We start from the raw sequence: 14,341 nt of genomic DNA, 5'->3' as shown, positions 1-14,341 counted from the left end.
TTTTCCACAGGTTGTTATTAATGTTTTATTTGTTCTTCAAACAGTGACTATTTTTCTTAAATACATCTCATGTCGAAGAATGGGGACGCCTTAAGCCTTTGATTAAAACTATGAAAGCACGCAAGCACACATGGAAGTGGGAAGAAGCTAACGTTAAATACGTTTTCACTGTTACATCATTGCTATGTAGCTCTCAGTCTGGTTCTCCTTGCAAACGCTCCTTTCTTTCTTTTAATGAAGATACTTTCTTTCTGTGGCCATAGGTGATAGTTGTATATTTACATTTCCAACAATAGTTAACACTTCTATTTCATTCATAGATACTTCGAGGCTCTGGAAGCATAACACTGTTTTTTGTCATGGCATTTTATAAGCATTTTATCTGAGGACGCCTCCCACGGGGTGGGCTGGTAGACCAGGAAGTTGATTCCTGTTTCTAAGCACCGCTAAGCCAGCACTTGCCCTATGCTCTCACAAGCCCCCACATTTCTGGCATTATAAAGGTGTTTTTTAATAGCTCATTCGCGAGTGGATGCTGAAACCACAACCTGGCCATTAAGGTGCTCAATAAATGCTTCTTCGTGATGCTGAGTCTTTACAACTCGCAACCTGTGCCAGAACCATGTGGTTGGGTCACAACGTAGCCCAGCCCCATCATTTCCAGGATACACCGAATAGCTCCAGATTCCGGAGGGTTCTGGTTGATGAACTCTGGAGCCACCGCTTGTTTTTCTTAGTCTCCACGTCAGGATGCACCGCCTCCGTGGAAATGGTTGAGAGGACTGCAAACCCACACGGGACGTGGGTGAAGCCTTACAGTGTCCTGCTTTCCTTTGCTCACCATCGTTTTGGTGAACTAGTCGCAGCCATGTTGACGGTGGGAAAAGCTACAGGGGCCAGCAGTACCTTGGTATCTCCAGGACCTGAACTAATGCCTCTTTCTTTTCTTATAATAGACTACTAAGCCCATTTCTCCCTCAAAATAAATGTGATGTGGCATTTTTCTCAAGGCTGTCACGAGAAACTAAGAGGATTCGTGGGCAGCAATTTCACATTGTAGATTTTAGTCTGAATCTGACCACTTTGTGTGCCTCTTTGTCTCTTTCTATGGTCTCAGAAGTTCACCATGCCAGTAATACGCCTATCATTTAGCAGCTGGCTGAATAATTGTTCTGCCTGGAATTTTCAGCCTTACTTAACAGTATCAGATATAATGGTTTTGCTTCACTGACCATATTTATTTTTCCTTCCTCCCTTTCTTCCTTCCTTCCTTCCTTCCTTCCTTCCTTCCTTCCTTCGTTTGCTTTTTCAAGATATAGTTTCTCTCTGTAGGGTCCCTTGCTCCTAATTCAATCAGCTCAGATCTTCTTTGTTCTTGTGGAACACCTTTTAAGCTATTCCCAATGTGTCTATATCACTCTGCTTTCAGATACTCAAATGGAAACATTTCACTCAATCTTAGACTGAACACAGAGAGGCTCATTTACTTTCAGTTCTTTCTCTCCCTCTTTCTCTCTCTCTCTCTCTCTCTCTCTCTCTCTCTGTCTCTCTCTGTCTCTCTCTGTCTCTCTCTGTCTCTGTCTGTCTCTCTCTCTCTCTCTCTCTCTCTCTCTCTCTCTCTCTGTGTGTGTGTGTGTGTGTGTGTGTGTGTGTAGAAGAAAAGATCGAAAACCAGATGGTTCAGATTATTGGACCATATCCAATATCCATTATGGTATCTAACATTTGTGTAACTTTCCAAACAGTTCTTTATAGTCTTTGTTTTCCTTTCTTGGCCCCATATAAAGCTAATGCTATTTGTATTTTATGAACAAGAAGATCAAGGTTTGGAGAGTTTCATGGAACTTCTCCTGATGACACATGACTTGAAACAGCCAAATCTTCTAAGGTCAGCTGTTTCTAAATTCATCAGTCTTTGAAATATGAAACCTTATGTTAAAGATTGAGAAATGAGTGTAAAACATACAACGTGTTTGAAATCTTGATTCCTACAAAGACTGTATGTAGGCTGCTATGAGCAAATTGAGTAAACTTTTGGAGCCTGAGTTTTATCATTTGAAAAAGAACAGAGCAATTTAGGCTTCTAGGAAAGAATGTAAGGTATTGATAAAATAGCCAAAAAAAAAAAAAAAATTGACTTGTTAAGTAGAAGCTTGTACCATAGACTTTTCTGTCTACTGCCCACTCTGTACTCTTTCCAGTAACAGTATAAACCTGGGGTTTCTTTGTATTTTACATTAGCTGTGTGTGTGTGTGTGTGTGTGTGTGTGTGTGTGTGTACATTTGTGTGTTTCACGGCGTGTACATGGAGGTAAGAGGATAACTTAAAGGACTTTGTGCTCTCCCACCACCATGTAGGTCCCAGGTTTTGAACTCACATCATTAGACCTGACATCAAGAGCAATCTTGCAGTTCCAAAAGCTTTTAAATGCTGTATGGAGCTTCTTTACATACACTAGCAAGAGACTTCCACAGTGTTCTGCGAGTTTTAAATATATCTTAAAAAAAGAGATAAAGATTGTGTGTGTATATACACACACATATATGTGTATATGCATATAAATGTATATATAAACATATATATACTCTTTGTATCTTTTGAAATTAATAAAACAACAAAAAGCATCAAGTATCAACTAAATCTATTTGCTGAAAAAAAAAAAGTGATACCCAGAAATGGACACATACGGCTCTTGCTCTTGTGCTCTTGCAGCCTTGCTCTCCCACTCCTACCCCTCCTCTTCCCCTTCCCTTCCCCCCTCTCTCCCATGTGCTCATGGCTGGCCTCTACTCCTCTACTTCTCCCCCCCCCCCGCCTCTACCACCCTCTTAACTCTCCCATGACCTGAATAAACTCTATTCTGTACTAAAAAAAAAAAAAGAAAAGAAAAGAAATGGACCCATAGGAATTATCTTATTATATCCATGCGAAAAGAGAAAGAGCTTGAGACAAAAGGCAGAGTAAAATGTTTAGAAATTGAGTTTACATCTCAATGGTTACAAGTTGGTGATTATTCTTGCTCATCCAAGCCCTATAAATTCATTGTAGCAAAGACAGAAGCATCCAAGGGGTCTTTATTGCCTACTGTGGCTTTAGGGTGCCTAACAAAAACGTATGTGTTCAAAACCTAATGCCTAAATTCGTGTGTGGATGTTATTTAGAGGGGAGGTCTTCGGGAAGTAATTGGAGATTGTTGTGGTCAGAATGCTGGTTCTCTCATGAGCAGGTTGTAGCACTGAAGATTGGAGGAAAGAAACCTGAGTGTGCAAGCTTCTGCTGTCTCACCATGCCTCCTGCCATCATATGTCCTGAGAAGAAGTCACATGAAGCACCTGAGAAAGGAATTCCCAGGAGAGGGCAGCTTGTGGACCCAGTGACAGAGTCCGTGTGTTCAACTCCATTCTAATGGGGCATCCGTAGAGGGAGACTGTGGGGGCCAATAAAGAGACAAGCCTTATAATTTTAATATTTACTGAAATACTCCTCCTCTTGAATATCTACAGAATCATGAGACACACAAATCTTGATCTTTATACACTATGAAGTCTAAGATCTATTACTAAAACTTTCGATTCTCTATCGAATTGCTTCCTACAGAAAATGCTTCGCAGTATACAGATACAGAATGGCTACAGGTATTGATGATTAGCTCCTCATTTCTCTTTCAGTTCTACTAAAGTATTTATGGCCATAGAGCAACTTTCCTGTAGCTGTCAAAGTCAAGAGGTTTTGGCAAAAAAGTACATATAAAGGTATAGTCAGTGTACAGGAGTGCTTGGAATAGGGGTGATGCTAAAAGTCTAGCAGGAGCATGAATCTGTCATCCCTGAGAACATCCTGGGGGCAACCCAGGGGCAAACAGGGTAGATAATAGGAGATTATTATTTTGGGAAGTCAAGCACATGGAGTCTAACTCTCAAGTTCTTTCTTAAAGCTTAATGTTGACAGAGAACTTTGCTTTGAAGTGCCAAGCCAGAAATCTCTTCCACATAATCCCTTTCTTTTCTGTAAAAGTTAGTGAATAGTGCTTTTTATTAATTTGCCAATATAAATATTGTCTGGACAAAATATTAAAATGTGTATTGAAATCAGAGCTCTGCGATGAAACATCCTCCTCAACCTGTGAAGTAATAGTAGCTAGGTTCTTGGGCTATCTTTAGCTTAGGCCTTTGACTTAGGCAACTTAATCTTTCATACTAGCTTACAAAGTATACTTTCACATTTAATTGGTCCACAATAGAACTCTTTTTTTTAAAAAAAATATACTGTAAAAACATCCTTTTTCTAACTGTCCCATTTCTGTTTTCTCTACAACATTAGTCTTAAGAACTGATAAAAGAGGCAGAAATATGTCTTATGGCTTAGCAGATTAAAAATGGCTGTCCAACAAGCCTGAAGACCCGAGTTCAATTCCTAGAATGTATGGTGTAAGGAGAAGATCAACAACCCCTAAAGCTGTCCTTTGACTCCATATGTGTGCCATGGTGTGTATGTGTACATGCCTATACATATACATTCAAAGCAATAGTAAAGTATTTAAAAATAGAACATGAAAAAGATCAAATAGAAAACATAGGTCACCCCCAAAGGAGAGCATACAGACTTGTCAACAATAACTAATAAAGAGCCGTCTTCAGAACAAGAGGATTTAAGGTAAAAAAAAACTTTCTCCTGAAACTCAGTCTTTTCACTGGCCCTTCCAAAGCCTATATCCTACAATGCTGATTTTTAAAACTCTATTATTGTTTAAATGTACTCCTGTTTTGGTGTGGAATTAAGATGATTACAGTTTTCCTGTTTATGTTGGTTTGTACGGTTCTGTATAAATAAATAAAGCTTGCCGTACCAACAGTTCTCACCTTATTCAACCAAAGTGCCACAAGCTCTCAGTCTGAACTTCTAGAAGTAACGAGCTCCTTTTTATTTTGTTTAATTTCCTGTAATAAAGATACTTTAACAGAAATATATAAAAACACAATTTTGCAAAAGTGGTTTTCTTTTCTAATGTGAATTGGACTTCAGAAATAATGGAGATTGTATTTTTATCAGCCATAGTGATATAACAGGTTACCACAGAGAATCATTTTATTCAGTCACTTGTCTATTATAATAATACATTTCCTGAGTTATAGCCTGGGTCTAGCCTGTTCACCATTTCCCCCAGAGCACCTGGCATAGAAGCTGTCACACATATACATTAACCAGTAAATAAATAATTAGGTAATGTTATGTTTTCAATATCAAATTTCAGTAGCAATTTTTGTATTTGGGGGAGGGTTCTAAAAACAAATTAGTTATTGAATAAAATCTATTATGCATGCCATGTGACATGTGACAAGGGGTGGATCTGAGCATGGAATGTACTTCCTACTTTATTCTCCATGGTCAGGATTGACTGCTACTTCCAGAGGGTGCAGCTAGATACAAGAATCCCAGAACCAAATCAACACTTCCTCATTTTGCTAAAGATGCCAGATACTGATCTAAATATTTGTGTTTCTGTTCCCCCAAATTCACTTACTAAATCACATCTGAATGTAATGTTATTAAAGGCAGAACTTCTTCTGAGAGAATGGATAAATCATCACAGCTATGCCTTCACTGAGATTACTGTTATTATCATAATGAATTAAGGGACCTTACCCATCAGAGGATCACACCACAGGGAGACATTTATTAAAAAACAAATAGGATCCAGGACACAATGAGAAGACCAAACCTAAGGATAATAGGAATAGAAGAGGGCAAAGAATATCAACTAAGAGGCACAATAAATATCTTTAACAAAATCATAGAAGAAAACTTCCCTACCCTTAAGAATGAGATGACCATGGGCATAAAGGAAGCCTATAGAACTCCAAATAGATTGGACCTGAAAAGAAATTCTTCCAAACACATAATAGTCAAAACCCCAAGTGTTTAAAATAAAGAAAGAATACTAAAAGCAGTAAGGGAAAAAGGTCATGCAACATATAAAGGCAGACCAATCAGAATTGCACCCAACTTCTCAACAGACTATGGAAAGCTAGAAGATTCTGGACAGACATCATGCAGAACCTAAGAGAACATAAAAGTCAGCCCTGGCTACTATACCCAGCAAAACTCTCAATCACCATAGATAGAGACCAAGATATTCCAAGAGAAAACTAAATTTATATAGTGTCTAACCACAAATCTAGCCTTACAAAGAATAATGGAAGGAAAACGCAACACAAGGAAGGAAACTACACCCTAGAAAAAGCAAGAAAATAACTAAGCAAGAAAGCCAAAAGAAGAAAGACAGAGACATGATTATACTTCTAAAAGCAAAAGTAGCAGGAAACAGCAACCACTATTTCTTAATATCTGTTAACATGAATGGACTCAATTCCCCAATAAAGAGACATAGGCTATCAGACTGGATACATAAACAGAATCCAGCATTTTGCTGCATACAGAAAACCTATCTCAGAGACAAAGGCAGACACTATCTCAGAGTAAAAGGCTGGGAAAAACCCTTCCAAGCAAACAGCCCCAAGAAACAAGCTAGAGTAGCCATTCTAATATCAAATAAAGTAGATTTTCAACCAAAAGTTATCAAAAAAGATAAGAAAGGACATATTTTACTCATTACAGGGAAAATTTATCAGGAGGAATTCTCAATCCTTAACATATATGCTCCAAATAAAAGTACACTCATATTCATAAAAGAAACCCTCTTAAGCTCAAAACATATATTGCACCACACACAATAATAGTGGGAGACTTCAACACCCCACTCTCATCAATGAACTGATCATAAAAGCAGAAACTGAACAAGGACACAGTAAAACTAGTAGAGGTTATGAACCAATTGGAATTAATAGACATCTATAGAACATTTCACCTTAAAAAAGAATACTACTCCTTCTCAGCACCTCATGGCATCTTCTCCAAAATTGACCATATAATCGGTCAAAAAACAAGCCTCAACATATATAAAAAGATTGAAATTATTCCATGCATTCTATCAGATCACCATGAACTAAGGCTGGTCTTTAATAACAACAAAAACAACAAAAGCCCATATACACATGGAAGCTGAACAATGCTCTACTCAACAATAGCATGGTCAAGGAAGAAAGAAAGAAATTAAGGATTTTCTAGAATTTAATGAAAATGAAAGCACAACATACCCAAACCTAAGGGATGCAATGAAAGCAGTACTAAAAGGAAAACTCATAGCTCTGAGTGCCTCCAAAAAGAAAATGTAGAGAGCATACACTAGCAACTTAACAGCACAGTTGAAAACTTTAGAACAAAAATAAGCAGATATACCCAAGAGGAGTAGACAGCAAGAATTAATCAAACTCAGAGCACAAATTAACCAAATAGAAACAAAAAGAACCATTCAAAGAATCAACAAAAGCAAGAGCTGGTTCTTTGAGAAAATTAACAAGATTGATAAATTCTTAGCCAGACTAACTAGAGGGCAAAGAGACAATATCCAAATTAACAAAATCAGAAATGAAAATGGAGACATAACAACTGAAACTGAGGAAATTCAAGAAATCATCATATCCTACTACCAAAGTCTATACTCAACAAAACTAGAAAATCTGGAGGAAACGGATGAATTCCTAGACAGATACCAGATACCAAAGTTAAACCACGACCAGGTAAAGCATCTAAATAATCCCATAACACCTAAAGAAATAGAAGTAGTCATCAAAAGCCTCCCAACCAAAAAGAAGCTGAGGTCCAGATGGGTTCAGTGCAGAATTTTAACAGACACTTATTGACGCCCTATTACCAATACTCTCCAAACTATTCCATAAAATAGAGTCAGAACGAACACTATCCAACTCATTTTTTTGAGGCCACAATAACCTTCATTCCTAAACCACACAAAGACCCTACAAGGAAAGAGAACTTTATACCAATCTCTCTTATGAACATTGATGCAAAAAATACTCAACAAAATCATTGCAAACCGAATCCAAGAACACTCTAAAATCAGTCTGGTAATTCCTCAGAAAATTGGACATAGTCCTGCCTGAAGACCCAGTTATCCCACTTCTGGGCATATACCCCAGAGATGCTCCAACATACAATAAGGTCATATGCACCACAATGTTCATAGCAGCCCTATTTATAATAGCCAGAAACTGGAAAGAACCCATATGTTCTTGCGTAGATGAATGGATACAGAAATTGTGGTATATTTACACAATGGAGTACTACTCAGTTATTAGAAACGATGACTTTATGAAATTCTTAAGAAAATGGGTGCATCTAGAGAATATTATCCTCAGTGAGGGTAACCCAGTCACAACAGAATAGACATAATATGCAGTCACTGACAATTGGATACTAGCCTCAGAAAGCTCTGAATACCCCCAGAAACAACTCACAGGCCATATGAAGCTCAAGAAAATTAAAGGCCAAAAATGAAAGCCTCGGTCCTTCTTAGGAAAAAAATAAGTGTATTGCACCCTCTCAGAGTGTGGTACACCTGTACCTTAAATCATTAATGATCCAAGAGCTAGAAATGTAGTTTTGTGGCAATTTTTGCTATCCAAAGATCATTATGTTTTATCTATACACACCAAAAAAAAAAAAAAAAAAAAAAAAAAACTCTGTTTCCATGTTACATTCTGTTCTACATGTACTTTTTGCTTATGGTAACTATTGGAATTTCAGTGCATGTTATCAAACCTCTAAAAGAAATGCCAAAATGCTTTTAAAAATCTGTACATATATCTCTCTTCTTTAAATACAGTTGTAGGAAAAAAATAAAATGTGTTGAACCTCATCAGATTCCATACCTGCTGTCACCTTCATCTTGGTTTCTTGGTTATTGTGAGAAATGAAAGACCTCCGAAGGGAGACCCTCACTCAAATCTCAGGAGAGGCGCGCACCCAGCGAGGCACCGAGACCAGACTTGCTGCAATCGCATGAGGAAGTTTATTGAAAGTGAAAGAGTGAGATCTCAGGCCAGCATGCTGGGGTCGAGACTCATACACCATGCAGGGGTAGAGGAGTTCGACCCCGGCCTGAACTTGTAAGAGGCTTATAAAGGCAAAAATCACAAAGGAGGGGGAGGACAGGGGGAATGAGGAAATTCATAAGGGGAAGAATCATACATTTTTTATCAGTACACCCCGAGGCACACCTAGGGCGTTGGAACATTCCACAGAGGTCATCCGGACCTTCTGTGGTATTTTGGGAACTCAAATCTCAAGAAAGTGGGATTTCCTGGGAGCGGCAGAGGAAATCCCTAGGGCAAGGAATCAGTGTCCTTTGACAACCTTTTACTCTTCAGAAACAGATTCTGGTACTCATAAGCCACTGTATGCTGTATTTTGTGACAGAAATGGCCTAAGACACTACTTTTGCTCTTTCAGTGTGTTTCCTTGTCCAGTTTATGCAATCGAGTCATCAGGCTTAGGTAAGACTAGAATGTCCAAAGTAAGTCATAGACCTGGTGAGCACGTCTTTCAAACTCTTAGTTTCTTTTTCTTTCCCCAGTCCTTTGCCAAAATGAAGAGCTGTGATTGAATGTCACTGTTCCCTTGGGGAAGTCAACCACAGACTTAATGAAATAAGTTACAAAGCTCTACAAATAGACTCCCTGGGAAATAGAGACAAGGCTAGGCTCTGAACAGACAAGCAAGACTTCATCACCTGCAGTCCGCTCAATCTTAACTGTTAGCCCAGGTTTTCTCCCTTCATTCTTTGAGCTGCACTGCTGCAGACCACTTTCCAGACATGAGGCTGGGACAGTAGAGTGATTCATCGCCATTCTCCATCACATGCCATTTTTCTACTATAGCACTGAGGTCACAGAAAGGCTTTATGAATTGAGAAACCCAACCACATCACACCTAATCGAAAATGGAAGATCATATGGGGCCCATTAGGAGTAGCAGAAAGTCACAGCTGAAGACCGCACAACTGAGGGAGGCTGGCAGTGTGGAGTTGGAGTTGGGTTTTCTTTTAGCATTTTTCAGAGAGCAAGTAGTCAGAGTGGCTCATCAGTCTAAGAGATCAACAGCTTTCTCTCCCTTTGCCTACAGATTCTATACTGGCATCAAATTCCCACTGATGCTGGTGATATGGCCTCTTATATGAAAGACATTGTCCACAAAGAACTTTTTTTCATCCTCTTTCATTTTATTTATTTACATCCCAAATGTAGGCCCCTCTCTAGGTCTCCCCTCATAGATTTTTCCCTCCACTTCCCTTCCCCTTGACCTCTGAAAGGGTGTCCCCTCCAGGTATTCTCTACTCCTGGGGCATCAAGTCACTATAGAATTAGGATATAGAATATCCTCTCACTGAGGTCAGACAAGGAAGTCCTCTGTTCCATATGTGCACGGGTCCTCTGACCAGCCAATGTATATGGGTGTCTCAGTTTATGGGAACTCTCAGGGATCCAGAGTTGCCTCTGTTGGTCTCCCCATGCGATTGCTACCTCCATCAATTTCTTTGATTCTTCAGGAAATCCCTCTTTCATAGGGATCCCCAAACTTAGTTCAATGCTTGGCAATACTTCAGTCTCTGCTCCATTTTTTTGTCCCTGAATTTCATTTAGACAGGAGCAATTTGGGGTTGTTAGCCTAAAGGTGACTTCACTGGGCTCCTCCCAGGAACCTAGTAATGGTTTATGATAGCACCTCCCTCATTACATGCCCTGTCTGGGTGTGGTTGGCATAGAAATGGTCTTCTCACCACCTCAGTTCTCTCTTGGTTCCTATGTATTCCCATTGGTCTCTCTCTTTTCTTTTCTGTTCTTCTCTGCCCCTTCTTCACTGCCCTCAAAGCATTGTTCCTGTCTGTCTGCCTCTACCCCTTCTCCAGCCCCTTCCTTCCCTCCCTTCCTTCACATAAACTCACTCTTTACTAGATCTGTTGCATGACCTGATATTTCATAGATGTATCTTGGAGTAGGCCTGCTAGGTATCTCCTTACCACATTGTGTTTCATAACACTGGTCACATAGCAAGTCAACAATGGTATCTATTATCATTAGTGCTGTTGTTGATTAATAGGTTGTCTATCCAGGTTTCACTCTTGTTAGAAAGAAAAAAAATAGTTTGAGATGTGGGGTGATGGTTCAGTTAGTAAAGTTGCTGGGCACATAAACATGAGGCCCTGAGTTTTGATCTCCAGCACCCACCTACCACTTGCATACAAATTACACTAGGCAAGCCTGCACTGGGTTAAGGGGTGCAGAAGGAAAGGTACCGGACTTTACTAACCAGCCAGCCTAGCTAAATAGGTGAGCTCCAGGTTCAGTGAAAAACTTTTTCTCAAAAAGTAAGGTGAAGATTCTTTCACAGGTGTGGCAGAAAGGAAGGAATTCTAAAGAGGCTCCATGGCTCTCAGGATACCTATCATACTATTGAAAATAACATGGAAACAAAGAAGTGAGAACTTCCCAGGAATCTAATGCTTGGTAAAGAAAATGGCATAGAGATCTCATAGAAAGAAGTCTCATGGTTCTAGCAGCTTGTCTGAACACCTTCCAGGATGAGACTGAAGGTCAGATATTGAAATTGAGGGCCAGCATGCATACCATTACCAGCACCATGTGGACATGCATATCCTTTGGTCCTCTGTTTAAATGTTGATCTCATTTCAGAGCCCTGAAGACAAACTCAAGTGACCTGTTGGATCTTTTTGTCCCTCTTTCCAAGATAACCACATTGAATAAGGATGTCCTTATGCCTTCAGAAACTCTATCGTCCTTATTAAAATATTTCTTTATAAAACTAGATGATCAGAAATTGCTTGTAAGAAAGTAAACAAACAGGAAAGAAAATAACGTGAAGTGAGTAGACTTACACATTACTTCTCAGCAGGTAGTAGTCATCATCAGAAAAGGGAATCACCATTTGAAAGGAAGTCGCTGCATAAAGAGCATCCACAGAGAGAACTGTCTCCCTCTGCAGCAGAGATGCTTGCAGTAAAGAACTCTGTCTTTCCTGCCTTTCTCTGGAGAAACTTTCCCCCCCCTGGCATTAGAGACCTTTATGGCTTCCTTTCCTTTGTGAGCCCTTTTGAATGCTAATATCTTCTTTGCATCTCATTAACCTGGGGTGGTTGTTTGGCACTCTGAACACCAAGGCGCCCCATCAGAATGAACTGGGGCAAGGCAGCCTTCAGAAACACACCTGGGTCTCTGGGCAGTCATCTGTGGGCGATTGCCTCCAGGTGTCTGCCAGTGGGAACCCATTGAAAGTCAATGCAATTTAGAGCAATTTTTCTGGCAGAGGAAATTAACCTGCAGGAATCTGCAGGCAACAGGTGTATTTTGGGGCAGTCATACCAGCATCCTGCACTGTGGAGACAGGACCTTGACTACCAGGTGGAGTGCAGGAGGCTGGGTAATTGGAGGAGGCAGGAAGTCAGTGCAGAGAAGATGGCCAAATTGCAGGTCAGCATGGGTTGGTGTAATTATGGGTTAACCCTCTATTGCCTGTTAACCAAAAATTATTTGTGTGCTCGAGGAACCAGGAAATCCTCACTGAAGGAAGAATTATCACTCAAGCTCAAGTCAACTGATTTTTTTCTAAGCTAAAGTTTGAAGCAAATCGGTTTTGGTTTAGTGTTTGGTACTCAAAATAGAAGATTGTCAGGAAGCACGGTCCTTCAGGAAGGCACAAGAAGTGAATTTTAAGTGCTTGAAAGCCTTCTGCCTCTGAAACAAACATAATTTTACCCAGTGCTTTTGGTCCTTTCCACATCTTTTGAAAAGACACATAGAGAGAAACGTGCAGACTTAAGAGCAGCTCCCTTGGTCCTTTCTTCTCTTCTCTTGGAAGCTCTTACACTTTCACAGTTTGGCACCTTGTAATTCTCTTTCCTTTGGGAACATTGATGTTTATGGTTCCTTTCATATGAACTAATTGGCTTTGAATGAATTGAAATCAAATAAATCTGAAGTCCTATACTAAACAGATTTCTCCTTTGTCATAGATTTTGTTAAAATCTCAATATTGGCATAGTGTGTATAGCAAATACTGGTAGAGGCTGAAGAATGTGGACTTTGGTTTTATTTTGATCTGAAGTTTATGACATTCTTTAAAAATGATGTTGAAATGTGTGTTATTGTCAAAGTAATGTGCTGTTACAATTAATGGTGATTGTGAGGGCAGAGAAATAATCATTTCTATTGTCTAAGCATTGAGCAGAGAAATTGATTGTTCTTATGAATACTAATAAAATATTGTATAAATTTAGGAGGGGAATGTACTTTTGGGCAACATGCAATTTATAAAATTTATATAATAAAAGACAGAATGACCGAGAATACAATAAATCACAGTTTTGATAGTTTTAAACCTGTTTGGAAGAATACTTATATTAATCAAAATTACACCTCAGTATTTAATCCTATTTATTTATCCAATCATACATGGCAGAAATGTCAAGTGAAACTTCTCTTTATAATCCTTTGTGACTTTTGAGAATGAGTTGAAAGGAAACGTCTGGTTTTCCTACCTCAAATTTTGAAGACCAGGCAGTCATTTCAGCAGTAAAGTAAAACTAACATTTGACACAGACCATCAAGAAAAGTGGCATTGTGGACATAAGGCAATGCTTCTACATTGCATCCTTAAAACAACAGGAAGCAGGGGACAAGCATAAGAAAAAGTGCTTGTTGTTAAGAGTCTAAAGTAAGGCTATATATGCTGCTTGAATTTTGTCAAACTGAATGTCCCAATCCAGTGTTTGTCACGAATGTGGTCCTTGCTCCAGAAGTTAGATGCTGACCTCAGATGGGGTTACAAGGAGCTGACAGTAAGGCAAAACCTGCAGTGGTAAAGGCTGCACTCTTGGTCAGAAAGGGAAGATTACTAAAAGTTTTATTCACTATAAAGAGGCTGTGCTCTTTATGTGACATATGACAGTTCTTCTAGAAAATGTGAGAAATATGTTTCTGAGTTTCATTTTACAGGGTGCCCAAAGGTCACTGGGGTTATTGGATGTGCTTGTTGGAATCAAGCATATTTCGCTGTGGTCAGTGTGAATCCCATTACCTACAAGATCTTTAAAATAACCATTTTTCTGTGGCAGTTTCAAACCTTAAAACTCAGCTTTCAAAGTTTTAATAATAAAATTGTAAACATAATCAAATATTTCTATGGTTTCAAATTCTTTCTCTTCTGTTCTTGAGTTTTCTTCACTTACTCTCAGTTGACTACCCATTATACCAACTTGCCTTTCTCCAAGGGACCATAAAAGGTTATTTGGTTTTCTTAGAGTGTAAACTGCAGGAAGCTAGTTCTGCCTTTTCTTTCTTCATTTATCTAGGCCACCTTTCTTTTCTATCAGGCCTTTTAACTTCTTTTCTTCACGACTTCTTTTTTAAA

At 39.1% G+C, this 14,341-nt stretch overlaps 1 pseudogene across 1 annotated transcript; it reads right to left on the bottom strand.

Moving 5' to 3' along the window:
• Window positions 1-310: 310 nt before the first annotated feature.
• LOC308420099 (large ribosomal subunit protein uL18m-like) lies at window positions 311-9,765 on the bottom strand (annotated as a pseudogene). Its single transcript has 2 exons — window positions 9,648-9,765; window positions 311-812 (listed from the first exon to the last, which is right to left on the bottom strand). The product of its transcript is annotated as a large ribosomal subunit protein uL18m-like (transcript).
• Window positions 9,766-14,341: the final 4,576 nt, after the last annotated feature.

The sequence above is a fragment of the Micromys minutus genome (assembly GCF_963924665.1).
Source record: "Micromys minutus genome assembly, chromosome: 4".
Lineage (NCBI taxonomy): Eukaryota > Metazoa > Chordata > Mammalia > Rodentia > Muridae > Micromys > Micromys minutus.
This window is presented reverse-complemented; position numbering and strand designations above follow the sequence as displayed.